Here is a 24,995-nt window from a genome sequence, read left to right on the forward strand (position 1 = left end):
TTGAGGTAGGAGACCATGTCATTCTCAAGATTTCTCCGCGAAAGGGACTTCTGAGATTTTGACAAACGGGCAAGTTGTCTCCTAGGTTCATTGAACCATTTGAGATTTTGGAGTGCATCGGTGAGGTCGCTTATCATTTGGCATTACCGCCAGAACTGGATAGGGTTCACGGCGTCTTTCATGTTTCTATGCTGAGGAAGTACGAACCGGACCCATCGCATATTCTGCAGTGGACTGACGTGGTTGTTGATGAGGACGTGACCTACAAGGAATGTCCAGTCCAAATTCTTGATTCACGGGAACAAGTCTTGCGAACCAAGACCATTCCATTGGTTAAGGTCTTGTGGAGACACCACGGCGTTGAGGAGGCTACCTGTGAGCTTGATTGGAGGCTCACTCTTAGTATCCCCATTTGTTCTTTCTTTTAGGTACGATTCAATTTTGGGGACGAAATCCCTTTTAAGGAGGGTAGGTTGTAATGACCCGATTATTTCCTTCCTTTCTTTTTCAGTAATTTCTTTTTTTATCTTTTTCCCTGTTTCGTCTTTTTCTAGTTTATCATTTTTCCTTGCATAACCTCACTTTTTGTGCTCAGGTTTGATTCCGACTTTGCAAACATCTATGATATTTAATTTCCATGATATCTACATTTTTACTTTTGTAGAAAAGGATGCTAAATGTTTACTTTTCTTGTAAAGGGCATGCATGCATAACTTTTGGTAATTTTCTTAAACTTTTGGGGTTTTAGTGTAATTATGTAAAGTAATTATTTTTCGTCTTAGGGACCATTTTCTAATTTAATTTGGAAGATATTTTTAAAAATGACCTTTTTGCAATTTTCGAAAAGTGTGACAAGTGTCACACTCTCATGGTGCCACTTGTTGGCATTGGGGTTGAGTAACTTGGAAGCTTAATTCCTTGACACATGGAGGGTGGAGATTCACCCATTTATTGGCCTAGGATAGGAGCACTTGTTGGCATGGATGGTTGACAAGTGTAGGCTTGATTTTAAATCCTGGAAGTTTGCTTAGATTCATGACAAGTGTAGGACTCACCTTTAGTCTTGCAAGTGTGTGTATAAGAGGCAGTGCAAGAGCACCTAGTGAGTGGAAAATCCCACCACATTTAACTTAAGGTTTTCATTACATTTTATTCATTCATTTCTTTCCTCTCAAGAACCCTGACCTAGCCACCATTGAAGACTAAGCTTGGTTTAAAGCTTTAGACTTCATTTTGGCCTCCTTCCACTCACCTTAGACCTATCAGCTTGGAATAATTTATCTTCCTCTCACTTTCCTCTACAAAACCCTAGTTTGATCTTCCATTTTAAGCTTAGTTGCCTTGCATTATAAAGATTCAATTCTCTATTGAGATAGAGGGTGTTCTAGTTTATTATCTAAGTAAATTAATTGCTTTTGTAGTGATATTAAGTTGTATGCATGTCTTGTATTGAAATGAGAAATGATTAATTATAGCTTGTAGATAACTTATTTTTGACTTGATATATGGCATGGCCATGACTTAATCCTTGTTGTGTATTAATTTGGTATGATTTAAATGAGCTTTTAAACTAAAGATTAATTAATTTAAGTTGATTTAAATTCTAATTATTTGTACCATGCTTGTATCCCAATTTAGACTTGATATATAGCAAGGCCATGAGTTACTCTTTGTTATATATTAAATTGGACTCATTTGGACAACTCTTGAAATCTAGAGAAATTACCTAGTTGATCTATTTAATTTCTAACATATTGATCTAATGATTTAGTCATGTAATTCATGGAACTTATTACGTTTTATCACATATTATGACTTGTTGCTCTACTTGTTGATTTTAGAAAATTGGGATATCATCAAGAACTTGACATGGTTAGGACTTGGTTCTAGTACGGGAGATAGAGAGCTCCCTACACTATAGTGCGCACTAGGAGAAGGAACCCATGGGTTAATAGCCCTAAAGTGATCTCAAGAGTGCAGTTTTAGTCCAGGCAATATCCAAGTATCCACTTTAGTTTGATTTCACTCTTTAATTTTCAAACTTGATAACCTTGTGATATTGCATCTCATTGTGCTATGTTGAAAGTTCCAATGTCATTTTAATAGCATGGACTCAATTTTATTGAATTGTAAACTTTGTAAGAAATTGAACTTATGCATGCTCATTCCCTACGAGTAAACTTGTTTACTCACCCCAAAGTTACCAGGTATTTTTCAGGAAAAGAAGCTTTATTGTGGGATGCACAATACTCTTAGACTTACTAGATTTCTTAGAGTATTTTTAGTGACATTGAATATGCACTTGTTAGCATTTCATGATCCTTTTTGGTGTATTGTATAAAAACTTATATTTATTGTTCAAGCCATGTAATGTGCACTTAAGTGCACCTTTTGTTACTTTTTAGATGTGTATGTAATGAGGCCAAGGGCCAAAGACACTCATATGCCATGTATGCTATTTTATTTTCATAGTTTGTTTATTGAATACATAGGATTTCATGCATTGGAGGGTCATATTTTGTATATGACATGCCATGAGGCTATAGGCCATTCTAACGCATCTAATTCATCATTTTACACATGCGAGCATGATTACATCTCAAGGAATACATGGATTTTAACTTTCGAACTATTTTTGGATGAATTATGAAAATTTAAGCAAAATTCATGCATTGGAGTATCATTTAAAGCTGCACTTCGATTTAGTATGTAATGTTTGTTCATTTAAGGTTTAAAGATGTTTTGAAACTTGTTCGGATCAAAGGGGAAGCATGTATAGCCTTTGAAATGGACCAAGCACCTTCCCCATTCCTTACAGCAGCTTTTTTTGCTGCAGCAGGGTGCATCGGTCAGTTGATAACAGAAATCAGCCGACTGACACATATCGAGTTTGCATTCCTATAGCCTTTTTGGGATTTTTGGCATTTAAATTGGGTGATCATTGGGGTTCAGTCAGCTGATCATGAGTGTTCAGCCGGCTGATCCTCCCTAGAACCTTCCTCTTTTGATTTTTCTTGGACAGCATTGTTACAGCAAATTCAGAGAGCCATAACTCCTTCATTCCTAATCTAAATCAAGTTGTTCTTGAGTCTAAACTCAAGAGCTTGAAGTTAGTTTTCCAATGGTACCAACCATGCATTAACACTCCTACCGTAGTAAGAGTTATTGCAGTTTTAGTGAGATAGGGTCATGCTCCAAAACGGAGGAGGCCATTTGGTTCTAAATTCATATCTTTTCCGTCCGGACTCCGAATCAGGTGATTCTTGGGTCTAAATTCATTAATTTTTCATTTTCTTTCTAATGGTGTGCTTGTTTCCACCCACTTCTATTTTTGAAAAGACCATTTTGCCCCAACTCTCATTCTTGTTCATTTTTTAAATGTCGCTTTGGCAATTATCTTCTTTGGGTTCCGTGACCTCATTGAGGGTCACATTGGTGTCTTATAGATGTTGTATCTCTAGAGACCATTGTTTTACCCCTTGCATCCGCATTCTGATTCATTATTGGATTTACGTTCGGGTCACCGCTGATACACCGGGTTGAATAAAAACTTGGGGCGTTACAATTTGCAACAAGAGAGTTCTACCAATATTTTGCTCTGTCTTTCAAAGAGAATGGGAAGAGAAGCATATGAAGTGCATCTTGGGGGAAGTCTCTCATCTTGATGGTGGAGCAGATTTCCAAAAACTCGTCAGGATGTTTATAAGGATTCTCATTATCAAACCTATGATATGTTGCAAGCATTTGAATTGTGGTAAATTTGATCTCATAATGATGAGCCTCAACATTGGGTATGACAATGCATGATGGAGATGTATATGTAGAAGGTACAAAATGATCCCTAAGAGTCATTGTTGCTAAATTTTCATTTTCAGCATTTACATTTCCGAGATTATCATGTTCATTAGCCATTTGGTCTACTTAAATTTCATGTTATCTTAAAATTTTGGGATCCCTAAGGTTCCTTCTTTGTTGCCTAAGAGTTCTTTCAAGTAAAGCAATATCAATTGGTTCCTCGAGATGTGGTAAAGACGATGATCTACGACCTACCATTAACTATTAAACACAACAATCACAACAACCCTTCACCAATACATCCACATACATTAATCCCTTTCTCCTCAATTCAATAATAATGAAAACAGATTAAATTGGCCATGACAAGGACCTATGCTCTGAATAAAACAAGAAATTGCAATAGCCTCGACAAAGGCCAAACAAGGAATAAACTAGGAACTTCAAAAACTTACCCAAAGTCCTTAAGACTTCAAATTTTGCAATTAAATCTCCTGGAAAGTCCTTAGTCCCTAGTAACACAAAAACATCAAAAACATAAAAATATATATACAATCAAACAATAAAGTAATTTTTAAATTCTGATTACAAAACCGTATGCAATCCCCGACAACGGCGCCAAAAGTTGATGCACATAAATGTGTACCAGTTAAAAATACCACTTATAACAATAGCATATTCATCATTGTAGATTATTGCTATAGTAGGGGGTTGTCGAACCACAAGGATTGCTAGTTTATGGCAAACAGAATTGTAAAATTACTTCCTAATTTGATAACAGAGATGATAGTTTGATTGGTTTGTCACTTAACCTACAAATTTAAATTTCATAACACAGTAAATAATGTGATTAGAATAGATTGAACTTATAAAGAGAAGGCTAGGGAATTGACTTTACCTCAACCCCATAACATAGTAAACTGCACTCAACTTGGGGATAGACAATTATATATATATAATTATGTGTAGAAGCATAAAACTACCACAACATCGTCAAGAAGATCATACATTTCAGGACTAACCATAACCTATCTTTGGTTAGCATGGTTCATCCACCTAAACTAGGTTGTGGTATGAACCATCTTCCCTAGGCATGGCTTATCAAGGTCCTTCAATGGTATGTTGCAACACATGAAATCAATTAAATATTATAGATTATCTTCAATTGGTATGGACCATCTACCTAACTACATTAATCTAAAGGTGTAGCACGGTCCATCTTTCCTAAGCATAACCTATATAAATACTCAATTATATGCCAATATAACCATTCCATAAATTATTTTCCATTGTCACAATAGGAAATCAAGTGTATAATTATATCAATGTGATTTCTAAGACAAGATAAACAAATCAACAAAATTATATATTCAAATGATAATCAAATACATCAATATAATGTAAAATACATCTGTTGACCTTAAGGATTTCATCCAATGATAATCTAAAGGTTTTGATGATAACAAACCATTAATGGTGTTTGAGAACTAATGTTTACATTGAGTGTTGTAGATGATTTACATTCAAAGAAAAACCTCAATGAAGACCATAAAGACTATGCCAAGTATAACATTATTCAAGATCACATCAAGGAAAACAATGGATACAAAGAAGACTTGAAGTTGCAAGAAACAAATACAAAGTCCATTCAAAGATAGCTTGGACATTAATGATCAAGAATGCAACTCAAAGAAAGAAAGAAAGCAAGGAAGCAAGAATACCTCGGACAAAGCATAAAGAAAGGGGTACATAGGATGGTGAGTATTTAGGATTCAATGTCAAAATATTTATAAACCCATTTGAAGCTCATCTCTAGAGGACCATACATATCATATCATCATTTATATGTTCCTATATCCATTAGCAATAGACTATGCACTTCATTCAATATAATTAACACATGAAGTCATTGCTAAAGAATGAGTTAGTTCAAGCTTGCTTAAGCTTTGAAAGAACTCATCACTTGTGCTAGAAATGTTAAAACCATGCACATCAATTATATGATTTATATTGGTCAACTATTAAGGCATGAGAAGCCTTCATTACCATGAGTTGGCAAAGGACATTAGGTACCCTGAATGTGCGTCATGAACAACTGTGTTTTTAGCTAAGTGTGAAAAATGGCTAAGTATGAAAAATGGATTTTTGAAATAACGCTTATTTCAAAATAATTTTTCCCGATAATAACTCATTATACTTCAAATAGCCTAAACTGATTTTATGGGATTTTTTTCATCTATTCTACATTGGTCTACATGAGGATTCATTTTTACCAAAACTGTTGGAAATCCAAATTTGTACTAAAACTGAATTTCTACATTTTGATTTAGTTGGATTTTAATTTTCTTATATTTTTTATTGAATCCAAACGGGGGGAACTTCTTTATTTACATTGTAAACATAAAGTAAATGGACATATAAATACTGTCCAGTTGAACTATCTAAAACACTATCACCAAAATCTGATGTCCATGTAACCGGTTAGGAAAATTCCTCTAACTGAGTACATGAATAGGACAGAGAGCATGTTATAAGAATCATATCCTGTAACCAGTTAGGATATCTATTCTAACCAAGTAGTTTAATTGACATAACAGGTTAGGAAAGTCTTTGTAACCGATTACTTACACTAAAGCAGAAAAGATCATTTTTCACATTGCAATTGTTATAACCGGTTAGGAACCCTCTTGTAATCGGGTAGTTGATCTAAAACTGAAAATGCACTCATAACTGTCGCAACAGGTTAGGAACATCCTTGTAACCAGTTAGATGAGATCTAAATCTCATCTACTTGAGTAGTTTAAGCCTTGTAATCGGTTAGATGAATGGGCAATAGCTTCCCATTGGCTATTTTGACTATTTAACATCATGGGAAGTTACCATAATGCCCCTAAACGGTTATATTCTTCCAAGGGCCTATAAATACACAATGTAAGGACATTGTGGGTACGTAAGGGAGCCAACACTTGAGAGACCTCATTAGGCATCAAAGAAAGCATTTGTTCTCACATTTTCTCTTCTTCTCTCTCATTCATTCATATACTAAACTTGAGAGATTCGACTAAGGATTCAAAGAGCTTTTGCTCTATTCTATACTTAAGATATCCTATTGAGTTCATAAGAGCTTTTATTCTTCACTTATATCATCCTTTATCATTCATATCATTCATAGAGTTTGAGCTTCACTTATATTCATCAATACTCTAGTTGTGAGCTAAAATTTGTACATCTATCTTTGAGAGATTTCTTGTACTTTATTGTTCTTGTTATTATCTATTATAAGGGTTGGTTTGACCCACCGGGTTGGTATAACCCAAAGGAAGACTAAAGGAAGGTTGTTCTCTTAGTAAGGTGAAGTAAGGAACAGCTTCATGGTGGTCGTCATCCTACCATAAGCTTAAGAGTGTGCATTTAGGCGAGGGCCAAGTTTTACATTTATAATTTGACATTACTACCTTTCACTAAAAAAAAAGTTATGGTGAGTAGGGATTGTCCCAAGGGATTGTGAGGGTCGCAAAAGGTTGTGGAATCAAAATTAGGGTTAGTAGATCGAGTGATCAAAAGATTGGTTGGTGGTTGAATTAAGCTAAGATGCACTTTAAACTAAACAATAATGTAATAGAGGTAAAATGAGAGAGAGAGAAATCTTGGAGTTTAGAGATCACCACTAAGCACAACTCTTCTACACCTTTAATGAATGATTAATGAGGGGAAAGACATGTATTGTGACAATGGTGTGTGTGTGTGGTTGTTTCAACAAGCATGGATGACAAATTAAGCATATATTATCTAAGCAACATAGTGGATAGCACAACATATCAAATTAAGCTATTAATCCTTTCTTTAAGCTCACAACTAAACACAACACAAAATTAGAGAATTACGCCACTTGCTTTCATGAGTATAGAACATCAAACAACAAGCATGGATTGTCCTACCATTTAACACCTAGCTACCACTACATTACAACTAAGCTAATGACATGAAATTAAGCTAATTAAACGGAGGGAGAGGCATAATCCATCAAGAAATAAGCATGAACCATCAAATAAACCACAAGGACATTCCATTAAGTACTATGTCTTGACAATCTCTAGATCTATAGCATTAATACATATAGACATACATCAACAACACAAGAAATAGAGGCAAACACATGAACATCTATTCTAGCATACATAGATATATGGATAGAATGAAATGATCAATTGGAAGCATTAAACCATACAAATCATTGAATAAATAAGATCTATATATATAAATATGTCAAAACAAGTATCACAATACAAATCCCCTCAAAAATACATAAATCAAGATGTAGAAAGCATATTTAGGGCTAACTCTAGCCCCAAGAGGATGTCTAGCCACTCATGGACGGTGTCCTCCAACCCTCAAGGGCTAACTCCATGGTAGAGATTTGCTCCTTGGTTGATGAAGAGTCTCCAATGGTGTCTCTAGCCTCCTCCTCCTCTAAGCTTCCTCTCTAAGAGTTCTACAAAGTATATATGATATGAGTAAAAAGCAATCCTTATCCTTATATAGGTAGGTCAAATGACACCCAAAATAAGCTGGGGTCGTACACCAAATATTCCCCAATGATTGGATAAAGGACAACTTTTTGTGAGCTAAAAATTTAACTTTTCACACTAGAGGAAGTTCGATCGATCGAACTTTTGGGATCTCTGAAAATGACATCATGCCTTGGATCTATCTTGAAGTGCTGAGATCGATGGAAGTTCGATTGATCGAAGATTGATGTTGGATCGATCGAAGATGCTGAAATTCCACCTTTGAGCTTCCTTTTGCTCTACTTTGCTCCTTTCTTTGATTCATCCCAAGATTGCTTCATTTCTGCTCTTATTTGGCTGAGTTACCTTATTTAGGGGATAAGTACCTAAAAATGGAAATAACACGAAATTAATCTAAGGCGGGAAAATAAGATAGATAAAGGTCCTTGAATACCTAAGCTTAAGGGGTTTAAATGCACACTTTTCAGTGATCATCACACCCTAAACTTAAATATTGGTAGTCGCTAGCAATGAACTAGGAAGTAAAAGAATGAAATGAACAACTGTATAAGTATGAATCTAGAAAACAATAAATGAATAACGCCACTTTTGTAGGGAGCATGATTGCATTCAGCACATGCAACTAGCCTTTTAAACCCCTAGGTTACCCCTAGTGGACGAGTGAAGTCTCGTGAGGGTTTCCAAAAATGATACCTACAAACATTAAGCTCATTCTTTCAAAAGAGGCACCAATATTGCAAACAAGTATTGGAAGAAAACTACCTCAAGTATGCAATGATTCAAACATTTCTAAGCAATCTCCCAAAATTTCAACATCAAGCAAGCAAATGTGGTCCTCCACTCATTAAGAAAATGATCATGAAAATCAAAACAACTCTAGAATCCTTTTGAGTGGACCGGCATCAAGTGTGTTGCTATTTAAGCCAACTAAAGAAATGATCACATCCTTGCCCTCAAACTAGCACACAAATCTAGTACCGATCATCAAGACAAAAAGTGAACCTTTTATTAAAGCTTTATTGTTCTAGGTGCGCTTATTCTTTTCACTCGAATTTTTTTTTTTTTTTTATAGGATCAAAGATGGAAGCATAGTGCAATCTATTGATCTATTAAGCTTTCTAAAGATTCATAAGATCGAACATTAGGTCAATGACTCCCAAACCAGGCGGCTTTTGGGCATTAGGCGTTCAAACACCCCTACGGACTTACAAACTCAAATCAACTAGGCTACAAATCAAAACAACCTCTATCTAATCATTTCCCACTTCTCATCTTTTGGGAGAAGTCCTCACTTTTATTGCTTTTGCAGCTTCTTCTTCTTTTCTTTTTTTTTTAAAAAAAATAAATAAATAAGTTCAATTATTAACCTAGAGTTTGGGCCTTCCACCTTTCGGCGCCAGAAATTCAGTGCTTGATGAGGCTAGAATCCCAGCTACTTAGTGAAAAGGGGTTGTTATCGACCTTTATCAAGAATGAAAGCTTTCAATGCACTACTAGCCCAATTGGGATATAATCAATTCAATAATCAACAAAGCATGTACCCCACAAATGAATGCTAGTGTGCGCCCGTGATAGTGTAGAATCCTAGAATGAATCTCAAAACAATCACAAAATCAGGATGATGTGGACCACAAGTGCAAGCATGATATCAATTTTTCAAAAAATTTACTCCTAAATGGCATCTACAAGGCATACAAAGAGTGTTGGACTCTCAAGTCAAGCAATTTTAAAATTCTAAACAATATAGTCCTCAAAAGATGAGTAATTTTTAAATTCTAACAATATAGTCCTCAAAAGATCAAAATCATCGCTAATCATGGACCAATATAGAAAATCGCTCAAATACACAAGTCATGCTCAAAAATTTGGAATTTAAAAACAAACACTGCAAAGCACCATTACCCCCAAACTTAAATGGCACAGTGTCCTCAATGTGCAAAGAGAACAAGGGAAAGAGTATACCAGTGCAACTATAGCAAGAATGATCGGGACAGAAGTATCCAAAGTGGGTGGCATAGCCCCCCCAAACTTGGGATCAACTATGGTCCTAAAATTTGGCACTTGGATAAAACTCATCAGATAACAAAAAAGGATAATTATAGTGCACAGTGGACATGCAAGTGTAAATGGGATAACTACTGAAAATAGAGAGAGGTATAAGGGTGGTCCTTAAAATTTGGGCAGTACTCTCTCTCACTGAAGTCACTGTGATACACCTAATGGAGTCAAACAAATAGATATGAGAATATATAAATAATAAAAAAAATGACATCCATAAAGAAAGCATATATAAAGAAAGTAGAGTACAAGGAACAGAAAAATGTCAAAACTGATAGACCCGACTGTAAAAATAATATACAGTGACAAAAATGAAGTATGAATGATAGAGATGTAGTATGAAAAGATAGAAGAAACTGGGAATCTCAGGTGGACGAGGCAGGACTGGCAGGGTGTGCTCCGCGGACATCCCTAGATAAATCTCGGAACATAGTCATGATATCCGTACGGAGTGCAGCAAAATCAGCTCTATGAGCAACAGTATCAGCTCTGAGGGTGGTAATATCGGCTCGCATAGCAACCACTGCATCCTCAAGAGCCTGAAGGTGCTCTCCAAAGCCGGGGGTCTGACTAGGAGCCTCAGGTATATAAGAATCTAAAGAATGAGAATCCTGAGTCTACTCCTCCTCGTGTACTGGAGAGTGTTGCTCTGCGTCATCTGCAGGTCGCTCTAAATCAATATCTATGTGCTCGGTAGCTGGAACTACTAGTACATCATCCGCTATGAGGTCTGCTACTACTGCCTCTGCCTCCTCAGCGTCGAGCTCCTCTGCAGCCATTACTGCGTGGTCCTGCAGTCTAATGATAATAGCATTGTAGCTCTTATCCCAATCCTTCTTCTCGAAGATACCTGATCCTCTCTCAGGGCGCTCCCGTGGCTGGAAAGGGTAGCGCTGATCACGTAGAATCTGGGTGATGAGGTGGCCAAATGGGAGGGACTTGGGCCGCCTGGGCCGGTCCCTGCAGATATAGTCATTATATAACTTTCTCATCACGCACCAAATGAGAGAAGGGATAGAAAGCCAATGCCCTAAGTAGAAAGTATATAGGGCTGTATGAAAGTCGCCGCACCTCTGGATCTTGTGGCCGGCCATAAATACGTTTCGGTAGAGTACCGAATCGAAGAACTATAAATCATCTGGGAGATATGTCCGGGTGGTGAAAGTCTCACCAGCGGCATGGTAGCCTGTAAGAAGGACGGCCATGTCTGAATATGAAGGCCTGTAGAGAGTAGGATATAGCTTCTGTAGATCTGGTGGGCAAAGATGGGGACACTGGTAGGATCTGGATAATGTGTCCACCGTGATGGAAATCAGGTGGCCATCAATAGAAGTTCGCAGTTCCTCCGGGTTACTTGGGGTAGGCCAGAGGTTCTGGTAGAACATCCGGACTAGCCTCGGGTAAACTAGGAAAGTGACAGGAGTCAGAATGGCTGTCAAGCCTCGCCGAATAATATCGTAGTATGCCGATCGAGTCAGCACCGATTGGGAGAAATAGTCTGTGTTGAAGAAGGACTCATGCGCCACCTGCAGGCGTGAGTATCTCGGCAATGGCCGGTCGATATCAAGATCTGGATAAGCTGGTGGAGGAGATGGAGATGGTGTAAACGCAGCCTGAGCCTAAGAAGGAGATGGAGAATGCTCAGCCTCAGCCGCATGAGAAGGTGACTGAGGTGGAGTAGGTTCATGGGAGGGCTCTGCTGGCACCTTTGTCCGCTGCCGGACTCTCTTCGGAGTGTCATTGGGACTGGGATCCCGGACATAAGATGGACCAGCCTTGTCGCCTAGTCTGCGTCTATCTCCAGTGTGAAAATGACCGCGAGCTACGGTTTTGTGCTTAGCCATGGCCTGAAAAATAAAAGAAATTCAAAGGGAAGTCAGTGCCAGAATAAAGAATTGAAAGCACAAAATAAAAACATGCATGTCAAATAAGATAGACAAAACAGATATGACATGAATCTATGCATGTGACAGGATATGAAGCATGCTACGTAGTATAAGTGTTAAATGCATCCAATGTGGAAAATCACAGGCATTAGGCATGAATGAGATAGCATGGACACAAGATAAGATGCATGGAATGTATGTATAAAATCTGTGAAGTTTAATCGATCACAAAAATTATGAGATTGATCTGACAAAAGGAACTTCGATCGATCGAAAATTAGTGAGATCAATCGAACTGAAGAAACTTCGATCGATTTGGTAAAAAGTTTAATCGATTAAACTGTGCGATGCGAAAATTGAAATACCATAGATCTATAACTTTGGAAGCATGGGGGCCACACGAACAAGGTCGTGGGCCCATCAACACGTCAAATCATCAATCCTACTCACATAGCATGGCCCATACTCCCAAAATGGATTCAAAATACACAAATATATCAACACGAAGCATATACATATATATATATATATAAACACAATGCTTCGAAGCTCAACAATGGCAGATTCATCATCTAAGCAACCTAGATCTAGCATAAAAACATTTAGGCAACAATTAGATTTAAAGTTGGGGTTCAGATCTTACCCCAAACGAAGAGAAAAGTGGAGATGTGAAGGGAATCCGAAAGAAGAGAGAGTCGAAGCTCACTAAATCTCGCCGGAGATAGAGATGGTGGATGAGTGCACAGTGGCGACTGAAATAAGGGATGAGGGTTTGAAGAGCGAGAGGGTTGGATCGATCTTTGATGATCAATCTAACCCTAGATCTATTTTTAAAGACACCCCCGAACCAGTTCGATCGATCGAACTGAAATCTCAGATCGATCGAACTTGGATCGATCCACCTTTCAATTTTTTGAATTTTGATTTTTTTGAAAAATTAAAAACTAAAATTAACAATTAAAAACAAAAAAATATTTTTGTTTTTTTTTTTTTTTTTTTTTGAAAAATAAGAATAACAATAAAATAAAATCTTTTTGGATTTTTTTAAAAATTGAAAAGTCAAATAAAGTCAAAAATAGTGAGATGAAGAACTAAGATCGATCTGAACAAAATGTTCGATCGATCTGACAAAGAGCAAAAATATGCAGGTTTTTGGGTTCAAAAATTTGTCTAAGTGTTGGAACTAAAGATCGATCCAATAATGAAGTTGGATCGATCAAAGATCTTTAGATCGATCTTGGAATATTTTCAATCGATCTAACAAAGAGGTGATTTGGATGCAGGCGGATGCAGGTTGAAAATTTTTCTAAGTGTTGGATGCAGGAAGAAGTTCGATCGATCGAACTCTCCTTTGAGATCGATCGAACTTATGCAGAATGCTCAATCACAACATAAAAGTGCATGCAATCCTAATCACAGTTCCTAGCAATGCATATGAACCAAAAATAAGTATCTAAACTTCAGAAGAAATGAAATTAAAGATAAAAATGAGGGAGGAATAGGGTTTTGACACCCTACGAAATGCTTTGCTAGTCTTTAATGTCTCTAGCAAGACGTTAGGCATTTTTAGCCCAGATCAAACATCTTGTAGTGCATCCCCTCCTTAATGGGGTGATGGATGCCTTGAGCTCCACCCAACAAATGATTCCCTAGAGAATTTATTGGGTTAGGCTCAAAGGAACTTTTTGGTCCTTAGTCAAAACAATCTTTGGGCTTCCATGTCCTTTCAAAGCAAGATTTTGAAATAACTTTCTTTGGTTTTAAGGTTGAAGATGGACTATTTGAAACCTTGGAACCACACAAAAACTCAATTCCTTCACATTTAAGGTCATGACATTTCTCTACAACATTAACTTCTTCATGCTTGTCAAATGAATTCGAGGTTGGATTGAAAATATTCAACTTCACCTTCATGTGGCCAAATGAGATCTTCATTATCCCCGTCCTCTAATTAACCTTGGAACCACACAAAAACTCAATTCCTTCACATTTAAGGTCATAACATTTCTCTACAACATTAACTTCTTCATGCTTGTCAAATAAATTTGGGGTTGGATTAAAAATATTCAACTTCACCTTTATATGGCCAAATGAGATCTTCATTATCCCCGTCCTACAATTAATATTGGCATTCGTGGTTGCCAAGAAAGGACGACCAAGGATAACGAGAATTTGGCTCTTAGGATTCGGGACCGGTTCCGTGTTAATGACAATGAAATCAACGGGGAAGAAAAAATTATCAATTTTAATCAAAACATCTTCAATGATACCCCTAGGCTTCTTAATGGATCGGTCGGCAAGTTGCAAAACCACCGACATTGGTTTCAAGTCTCCTAAGCCTAATTTCACATACACCAAATATGGAAGAAGATTAACACTTGCTCCTAAGTCTAGAAGAGCCCAATTAATGACTTGGTCACCAATGATGCAAGAAGTAGTAGGTGAACCGGGGTCCTTAAACTTTGGAAGAGTGTTATGTTGCAAAATTGAGCTTACTTGCTCGGTTAAGACCACTTTCCTAGGTGCTTAGCTTTTGTTCTTCCTCTTTTGGGTGCATAAATCTTTTAAAAACCTAGCATAAGCCGGAATTTGCTTGATTGCATCCAAAAGTGGAAGATTGACTTTCACTTGCCGAAACACATCCATAATTTCATTGATTTTGGTATTTTGCTTGTCATTTGAAATGGATCTTTTTAAGGCATCCGGAAATGGAGCTTTTGGTTCAAAAATCTTTTCAAAATTTTTCTTTGAAGTCTCTTCAACAGAAGAAGTTTTTAAATCATTTTACAAACCTTTCTTTTCAAAATCACTTTTCAATACATTCTCATTTGAAAAATCATGTATATGCAATAAAGGACGAATAGGATGTGAAACGGGATGGGTGTCAACTTTGAGTTGCACCGGTTCACTCTCTTTATTGGACATACCCACTTGGTTGTCCACAATCTTCCCACTTCTCAAGGTTGTCACCGCATTGACATGCTCTATTGTGTAACCTTCTGAAGAGGAATGAGCCTCCACAACACATTGTTGCTTTGGTGAGGCATTCAAAGGCGTTTTCCCTTTCTCTCTAGCATTTAAGGTGCTAGCTATTTGCCCTACTTGGGTTTCTAGCTTTGCAATGGATTGAGAGTGAGAATGAAGTAATTGAGTGTTAGCCTCTAAAGTGCCTAGAGCGGTCAAAACTTTCTCTTCCAAGACGGGACTCCTAGAATTCCCTTGAGAATATGATTGACTTGGAAAATGAGAATTAGAGAATTGGTTTCCTTGTGATTGAAATGGTCTATATCCTTGGGAACTTTGGCTTTGCATTGGAGGTGGAATGTATTTCCCTTAGAAACTGCCTTGGGGATGGTTTGAGCCTTCCCCTTTGGTTTTTCCAAGAAAAATTCGGATGATTCCTCCAACTTGGATTATAATGATTGCCATAAGGATTGTTCCCTTGATTAAAAAAAGTTACATTGACTTGTTCATTATGTTCACCTTGTACATGTCCATGGGGACAATTGGAAGTAGAATGTAAAACACTTGAACAAGTCATACATGTCTCATTAAATGCATGATGCGAATGGTTAGGAATGGAAGATATTTGATTTGCCGAGTTTTGGTTGATTAAGAATTGATCAAACCTTTGAGATAAGGATTTCATCTCGGCGGCTATTTCATTGGAATGGTTGACTTGATGCAAGCCAATGCTCTTTCTTTCACTAGAATTCCTACCATTCTTAGAAGATAAAGTTCGATGCAAAGAATTTTCACTCATGCTCTCATAAAGACGCCACACATCATCCTCATGCCTATCAATGTAAAAGCCACCCATGGAAGCATCAACCATGCCCTTATGATTGTCCGATAAGCTCTCAAAGAAGTATTGAACTAGTTGCCATTTGGGCATGTCATGATGTGGACACTTCCTAAGCAATTCATTAAAGCGTTCCCATGCCTCATGGAATGTTTCCCCATCCCCATGTAAAAGCTCTCGAATTGAGGTTCGTATGGCATTGGTCTTAGAAACCGGATAGTACTTCTTCAAGAACGCTTGTTGCATTTCTGCCCAAGAAGTTATTGAAAAAGGCCTAAGATTGTTAAACCAATATTTTGCCTTATCTTTTAGGGTGAATGGAAAAAGTTTAAGCCTTAAGACCTCTTCCGGAATGTCCGTATATTTTAATGGGGAACATACTTCAAGAAACTCATCCAAATGCTTGTAAGGTTCTTCACTTGGAAGTCCATGGTAGTTAGAAAGCATTTGAATGGTTTGTGGCTTGATCTCATAGTGATGTACTCTAAGTGGTGGCAATTGAATGCATGTGGGTGCATTATATTCATTAGGCACATAGTGATCTCTCAAAGCAAGGGGAGGATTAGCAATTAGAGGTGCAACATGGGCTCCTTGATTGCCTTGAATAATAGGTGGTGGTGGAGCATAAATTGGCCTTGGCATTCCCAATGGAACTTGGCCTTGTTGTTGTGGTGGATAAATGAATGGCCTTAGCATGCCTAATGGTACTTGCATGTTATCATGATGCACATTGGGGTGGAGGAGACCTTGTTGGTCTATGTGACCAAGGTCCTCCACATAGTCCTCATTGTGTCCTTCCATTGATGAAATGGATTGACTAGAACTACCTCTTCCCCTAGGGTTTCGAATAATGGATTCAAGATGAAAATTTAAAAGGACAATAGTGGGTCTCAAAGATCTACGACCATGCATGCACAATGCAACACAATAAGGAAAAATGTCAAACACTTCACCTTCACAACAAATCAACTATCAACAAACTTCCTCCATATACATTGTTCCCATACTCCCATACTTGAACAACATGCAAAGAAAAGTAAATTTGCCTCCACGCGGGCTCACGATTTATCTAAGAATGAAATACAAGCCTCTACGCGGGCCGATGATTTAACTAGGGATTGAGTTAGAAAGATCTCACAAAGGTCCTATAGCACTTCAACTCCAAAAATTTTAGCTTAGCTTAGCAATTTTTTAGAATTTAGCCTTTTTCCATGCTTTTGCTTAGCTCGTTTGCTTGGATGCTCCTTTACTCACCTTCTTACTCAATGCTCTTAGTAAAACAAGAACCAACACACTAAGTAATAAAAATAAAAAAAAAATAAAGACACGATCAAAAGAGTACTAATTCCTAATTGATTTCACAAATACGACATTGCCAATCAATTAATCCTACCATAAGCTTAAGAGTGCATTAAGGCGAGGGCCAAGTTTTACATTTATAATTTTTTACTACTACCTTTCAGTAAAAATATAGTTAGGGTGAGTAGGGATCGTCCCAAGGGATTATGAGGGTCGCAAAAGGTTGTGGAATCAAAATTAGAGTTAGTAAGTCGAGTGATCAAAAGATTGGTTGGTGGTTGAATTAAGCTAAGATGCACTTTAAACTAAATAATAGTGCAATAGAGGTAAAATGAGAGAGAGAGAAATCTTGGAGTTTAGAGATCACCACTAAGCACAACTCTTCTACACCTTTAATGAATGATTAATGAGGGGAAAGGCATGTATTGTGACAATGGTGTGTGTGTGTGGTTGTTTTAACAAGCATGGATGACAAATTAAGCATATATTGTCTAAGCAACATAGTAGATAGCATAACATATCAAATTAAGCCATTAATCCTTTCTTTAAGCTCACAACCAAACACAACACAAAATTAGAGAATTACGCCACTCGCTTTCATGAGTATAAAACATCAAACAACAAGCATGGATTGTCCTGCCATTTAACATCTAGCTATCACTACATTACAACTAAGCTAATGACATGAAATTAAGCTAATTAAACTAAGGGAGACGTATAATCCATTAAGAAATAAGCATGAACCATCAAATAAACCACAAGGACATTCCATTAAGCACTATGTCTTGACAATCTCTAAATCTATAGCATTAATACACATAGACATACATCAACAACACAAGAAATAGAGGCAAACACATGAACATCTATTCTAGCATACATAGACATATGGATAGAATGAAATGATCAATTGGAAACATTAAACCATACAAATCATTGAATAAACAAGATCTATATATATAAATATGTCAAAACAAGTATCACAATACAAATCCCCTCAAAAATACATAAATCAAGATGTAGAAAGCATGCTTAGGGCTAACTCTAGCCCCAAGAGGATGTCTAGCCACTCATGGATGGTGTCCTCCAACCCTTAAGGGCTAACTCCATGGTAGAGATTTGCTCCTTGGTTGATGAAGAGTCTCCAATGGTGTCTCTAGCCTCCTTCTCCTCTAAGCTTTCTCTCTAAGAGTTCTACAAGGTATATATGATATGATGTAAAAAGTAATCCTTATCCTTATATAGGTAGGTCAAATGACACCCAAAATAAGCTGGGGTCGTACACCAAATATTCCCCAATGATTGGATAAAGGACAACTTTTTGTGAGCTGAAAATTTAACTTTTCATACTGGAGGAAGTTCGATCGATCGAACTTTTGGGATCTCTGAAAATGATATCATGCCTTGAATCTATCTTGAAGTGCTGAGATCGATGGAAGTTCGATCGATCGAAGATTGATGTTGGATCGATCGAAGATGCTGAAATTCCACCTTTAAGCTTCCTTTTGCTCTACTTTGCTCCTTTCTTTGATTCATTCCAGAATTGCTTCATTTCTGCTCTTATTTGGCTGAGTTACCTTATTTAGGGGATAAGTACCTGAAAATGGAAATAACACGAAATTAATCTAAGGCGGAAAAATAAGATAGATAAAGGTCCTAGAATACCTAAGCTTAAGGGGTTTAAATGTGCACTTTTCAGCGCTCATTACTTCATGTAAAGGTTTGCTCTCCACCCATAAGGAGAAGCCATAGTGCATTGGGAAGTATCAAGAGGGGTCTTGAGCCGAGGAGTAGGAGTTTCCGAACCTCGCTAAAATCGCCGAGTCATTGTTTGCAATTTCTCTTCCCTTATCTCTTTTACAATTGTGCTATTAATTGTTTACTTTCATATCTTGAATATTACATAATTGCTTAAGTGGTTGATTAGAAATTGTAAATCTATAAATTGCGAAAATTGGCCATTGACTCTATTCACCCCCCTCTAGAGTCAATCCTTGGACAACAATTGCTATCAGAGCCTAAACTCTATTAAAGGACTTAACCATCTTAGAGTATGATCATGGCCAACAATGGTAGTATCACACACTTAGAAGGATAACCCATTGATAAACCTCATTATTTTGATGGAAATGATTATATCTATTAGAAAATTAGAATAAGAGCCTTCCTAAAAAGTATTGATATTGATTTATGGAAAGTTATAGAAAATTGTGATCATATCCCAACCAAAGTTATTGAAAGAAATAAAATTCCTAAATCAAAAGAGGAATGGGATGAAAATGATCATAGATTCATTCAGTGTAATGCTTTAGCCATATGCTATCTTTATTGTGCATTAAGCAAAAATGAGTTCAATAAAATTATCTTTTGTAAAACAGTTAAAGAAATTTGGAACTCACTTAAATTAGCCTATGAAGGATCAATTAATAGTAAGGAATCATATATGCCTATGCTTATTGAAAAAGATATAGCTTCCATCATAAATGAAAATGAATCAAGTAGTGAGATGTATTCTAGTTCTACTAACATTGTTAATCATTTGAATTTTCTTAATAGAACTTACTCTTCTTCCTGTAGTGAAGAAAATGAAGCAACTCAAAAGAAGAGTATAGCTCTCCAAGCTTCTAGTAAAGAAACGAGTGACATCAAAGAGGTGGACAATCTTTGTCTCATGGCCGATGAAAATGAGGTAAATTCTAATCATGAATTTTTTGATTTAGAAGCCTCTTATAATGAACTAGTTGATGCACATAATGAATTACTTGACGCTTTTAAAGAATTATATCATGTTCTAGGAAAAACTGTTTTGAAGTGTAGATCTCTTAAAAAGGAAAATCATGATCTAGTACAAAAACTTGAAAAGATTCAAATTGAAAATGAGTCTTTGAAAAAGAAAAATGAATGTGTATTTTCTAAAGAATCATCATCAATTGATCTTATGTCCAAAAAAGAGTCTTTAAAGAAAGTAATTAATGATCAAAATGATACTTTAGCAAAGTTCACAAAAGGAAAAGATTCGTTTGTGAAAAGTTCTTCTACATGCAATTATTGTAAAAAGTTTGGACATGAAATTTATAATAGTCTATTTAGAAAGAAGACAAGGACAAGGAAGATTTGGGTTCCAAAAGGAACTTATGTTCAATTACCTAACTCATATAGACCCAAGAAATTTGGGTACCAATAGAAAAAATCTTGAGTTTATCTTGTAGGGATGCTTCAGGGAAGCATATGATGAAAGATTGTTCCAACTTCCACAAAACCTATTATGAAGGAAGTTTTACAATTGAGAACAACTTCAAGGGCATGGTAATTGGTAAACTCTATAGATTCATTCCATGTTATAAATTGTTTTACCACTTACTTCCTTGGTACATTTATGATCTCTAGAAAGCTATATGAAATGTATCTTCATATCTTAGATCATTATGTATGAAGTATGCTTAAATGAAATGCTCTAAATCATTGAAGACCGTAACTCCCAAAATATGATGATTTGTTATATCTATAGATTATGGATTTATTGTCTTATTTTAATTCAAGTATTCAAATAGGAAAATTGTTTCAGTGCACGCTTTTCAATGATTGAAATATTATCTTTTGCAAGCATTACATTTAAATGAATTACTTGAAATTGCATTTGGAATGCTACACCTTGAATTAGAATAAAATAGTTTTAGAAGGTTTAAATCTTAGTAGGAACCTTACTTTCCAATAAGGTAACATTCTTGAAAATGCATATTTGGTTTTGGAAAGAAAAACACTTCCTCAATTGTTGAATCCTTCAAGGATTTCTAAAAAGGGGCACCTTATTCATTTTGCCCACCTAGGAAGAATCTCATTGTCAATTCTAGATTTTGTCATGGATAATGCAAATGGTTCCTTTGATCATGATCTAAATATGAAATTGTGCTACATCACTCAATTCCTATTAATTTCATATTGTCTCATTGAGTTTTATGCAACCGTAAGCATAGTTATTCCTTAAATTGACAAATGCACTAGCATGATAGATCCACCAAAATTACAAATTTATTTTGAAGCATGTTAACTAAAGGAAGTATGACATTTGCATTTTATTGAATTTAATTCCAAAAGGAACCTTATCAATATATGCTAATCTATATGGACCCATAAGGAATTGGGTGCCAAAGAATGCTACTTGAGTGTGCTTTATAGGTATAGAAATGATTTTCACTCAAGGACAAGTGGATTCTCAAGTAGGTGCCTAAAGCACAGAAATGACATTATGCCAAGAATTCTTCTCATTCACAAAATGGAAAGGATGCATCACATTGAGAAACGACTCCTAAGCTAATGAAGTTAGTACCATGGGTAAAGAATTCCTTTCTCATCAACGTGCTTTATATGAATAATTTAATCATGAAATTCTAAGCATGATGCTCTTGATATGCTACTTGTTGCTGATAGATGTAAAAATGTCTATGTTATAGATTTTGATATTGCGCATGAAAGTAGTTTGTTTTGGTATATGAGTTATACACATGCTAACACGAAATAATTCTCTATCTTTCAAATGATCTTTAGATTAACAATAACCAATCTGTGTGAAAGATTTGCTTTTTGGAAGATATGCCATCAAAGGAAAGCATACGTTACCTCATGTAGACCATCAATGCTAATTTATTTGAACCTTATCAAATCTATTAAAGTAGCAATGTCTAAAAAGTCATCTATATGCTTTTGTGATCTTAAATGTTTTATCCACACTTTATTGTGTCACCTCCATGCATATAGAAAATGAAGTTGTTTAACTTGAAAAGGTTTAGATGGACTTGAGAAATGATAAATCATATAAGTCCTATTTTGAATATCTAAATGAACAAATCTCATTGAAAGAGCCATCTCATAAAAAATAAGAATATGAATTTCTAATGCCTTCCCAAGAGTTAAATAATGTTCACCACCATTTATTTGATCATTCAATGGTGAATATTTCTTTGTGCTAATTAAAAGAACTAATTATTTCTTAAAAGTTAATATACTTTTAACCATGTTCTTTTACATGTGATCACATCATATTAGGTATCTTGAGTATCATTTGCAACTAAGCTAGACTACTCCCTAAGGTTACACCAAGAAGAAGAAATTGAATACATGTCTTTGTGCACATATGACTTTCAATTGAAGCAATAAAAATGCTACATGTTTTTGCATGAAATGATTTTTAATTAACTTCATTTTTTTTAAGACTATGAAGAAAAATCACCCAGAATTGAAATGTAAAAATAAAATAAAAAATTAAATTAAATTAAACTATATATTTAAAATTATCTTTGGCCTTATGTGATTAAAATAAGCTCCTAGAACTTTCTTTGAAAGGCTTAGTGATTTTCTCAAAATTGATGGGTTTTGACTAAATTGATATATATTTGTTTTCAAAACCATTCATGAAAATATGTTGATTGAACTTATATACTATCATTGAATCAACATTTATGATTTATGCAAAGAAGCTTATCTCTAGCATGCAAAATAAATTGAAATTAGCATGATGAGTAAATTTGATTTCTTCTAGAGTTTAAACTCCTAAAGTGTCATGAAACTTAAATTTCATATATCTATTTAACTCTTTAGTCTTGGGAATATGACATTCAAAGGACACTTTGTTCTATCTTAAATGACTTATGCGATATCAAGTGTTATTCTATTTTGATATATCTACTTTTATCACTTTAGAACTTCATGTGATGTTCTCTTAAAGAATGTGTCTAAAAGAGATAGTTAGCTTATCCACATGGAAATTCATGTAGCAAATCTCTCACCACATCTCTTAAAGAAGATATTTTGCTTTTAAGGCCACACTCTATATATTATTCTTAGCACCTTAGGATTCCATAAGATGTTTTGATATGCACCTTAAAAAATATGTATAAGAGAAATATTGAGCTCATCCATATGGACAATCATGTAGCCAGTTATCTCTAACTATACATGTCTAAGAAAATATGTTTTTGAATACTTGGAAATTTATTGCATATAACTAGAGTAGAAACACTACTTGTATATGCTTTGTGTTTTTCACCATATATGATTTTACAATTGTTTTGGATAGTAAAATCATACAAAAATTTATATTCTTCAATGAAAGAGTATCTTTTGATATCATTGCCTTATCTATATATCATTATGTTTATGCATATCCAATAAATGATATATGATTGAAATGGAAGCATGTTTATAAGGGGAGATTATTAATAATCTCTTATGCATAAATATTGCATGTTATGCTAAGCTTAATGGACTTATCTTGTATTTTGTCAAACATGCCTTTAAATGACTTTTTGGTCATTATATTCATTCATATGAACTTTCATGACTATGATGAAATTTCCCTTCTTCTTGAAAATGTTAAATGGGAAAAATATTAGGATTGAAGCACACTTAAATTTCTAGATTTGTCTCTACAAAGGTTTTTGCCTTTTGGCTTATTCTAGTCAAAGCTTCATTTTTGTTATTTTATTATGTATACTTTTTGCCTAAATAAGTTTACGTTTCATCCTTTTGTTTATACTTTATGTATACTTTTGTATATGCCATGAAACCCTAAATGATGATTTGAACTCATGTTATCAATGAAATTGGTATCTTATAATATTATTACTTATATGTTGCACTCCAAAGCACGTTATAGTCATTAATTCTATATTGCCATTTCTTGATTATCATCACTGCACTATGCTTAAAGATATATGCTAAATGAAGTTGTTTAGGCCTCTCACCTTTTTTAGATGACAAAGGGGGAGAAATATGTATGATGTGATTCACTATGTATGATCTTAAATGCATGTAACTGAATGTAGAATGTATAAGCATTCTATTATATGACATTAAGTTCAATGCATGCACTTTGATAGGGGGGCATTTTTCAAATACTGCTCTATTTGCTTCTGAACACATCAATGTTTTGTCATCATCAAAAAGGGGGAGATTGTTGCCCTTAAGGATTTCATCCAAGAACAATCTAAAGGTTTTGATGATAACAAACCATTAATGGTGTTTGAGAACTAATATTTACATTGAATGTTGTAGATGATTTACATTCAAAGAAGAACCTCAATAAAGATCATAAAGACCATGCTAAGTATTCTATTATTCAAGATCACATTACGGAAAGCAATGGATACAAAGAAGACTTGAAGTTACAAGAACCAAATACAAAGTCCATCCAAAGATATCTTGGACATCAATAATCAAGAAAGCAACTCAAAGAAAAAAAGAAAGCAAGGAAGCAAGAATACCTCAAAGCCTACACAATCATAGACAAAGCATAAAGAAAGGAGTACATAGGATGGTGAGTGTTTAGGATTCAATCTCAAAGTATTTATGAATCTATTTGAAGCTCATCTCTATAGGACCATACATATCATATCATCATTTATATGTTCCTATATCCATTAACAATAGACTATGCATTTCATTCAATATAATTAACACATGAAGTCATTGCTAAAGAATGAGTTAGTTCGAGCTTGCTTAAGCTTTGAAGGAACTCATCACTTGTGCTAGAAATGCTAAGACCATGCACAACAATTATATGATTTATATTGGTCAACTATTAAGGCATGAGAAACCTTCATTACCGTGAGTTGGCAAAGGACATTAGGA

At 35.5% G+C, this 24,995-nt stretch overlaps 2 pseudogenes; one reads left to right on the plus strand and one right to left on the minus strand.

Annotated features, from left to right (window-relative positions):
* The window catches only part of LOC132301770 (uncharacterized), a 214,380-nt pseudogene that overhangs the window by 133,044 nt on the left and 56,341 nt on the right, over positions 1 to 24,995 (minus strand).
* LOC132301938 (small nucleolar RNA R71) lies at positions 16,162 to 16,260 on the plus strand (annotated as a pseudogene).

Source organism: Cornus florida, unplaced genomic scaffold, assembly GCF_030987335.1.
Source record: "Cornus florida cultivar Cherokee Brave unplaced genomic scaffold, ASM3098733v1 CherokeeBrave_3.0.0_Hap2_Chr03, whole genome shotgun sequence".
Classification (NCBI taxonomy): Eukaryota; Viridiplantae; Streptophyta; class Magnoliopsida; order Cornales; family Cornaceae; genus Cornus; species Cornus florida.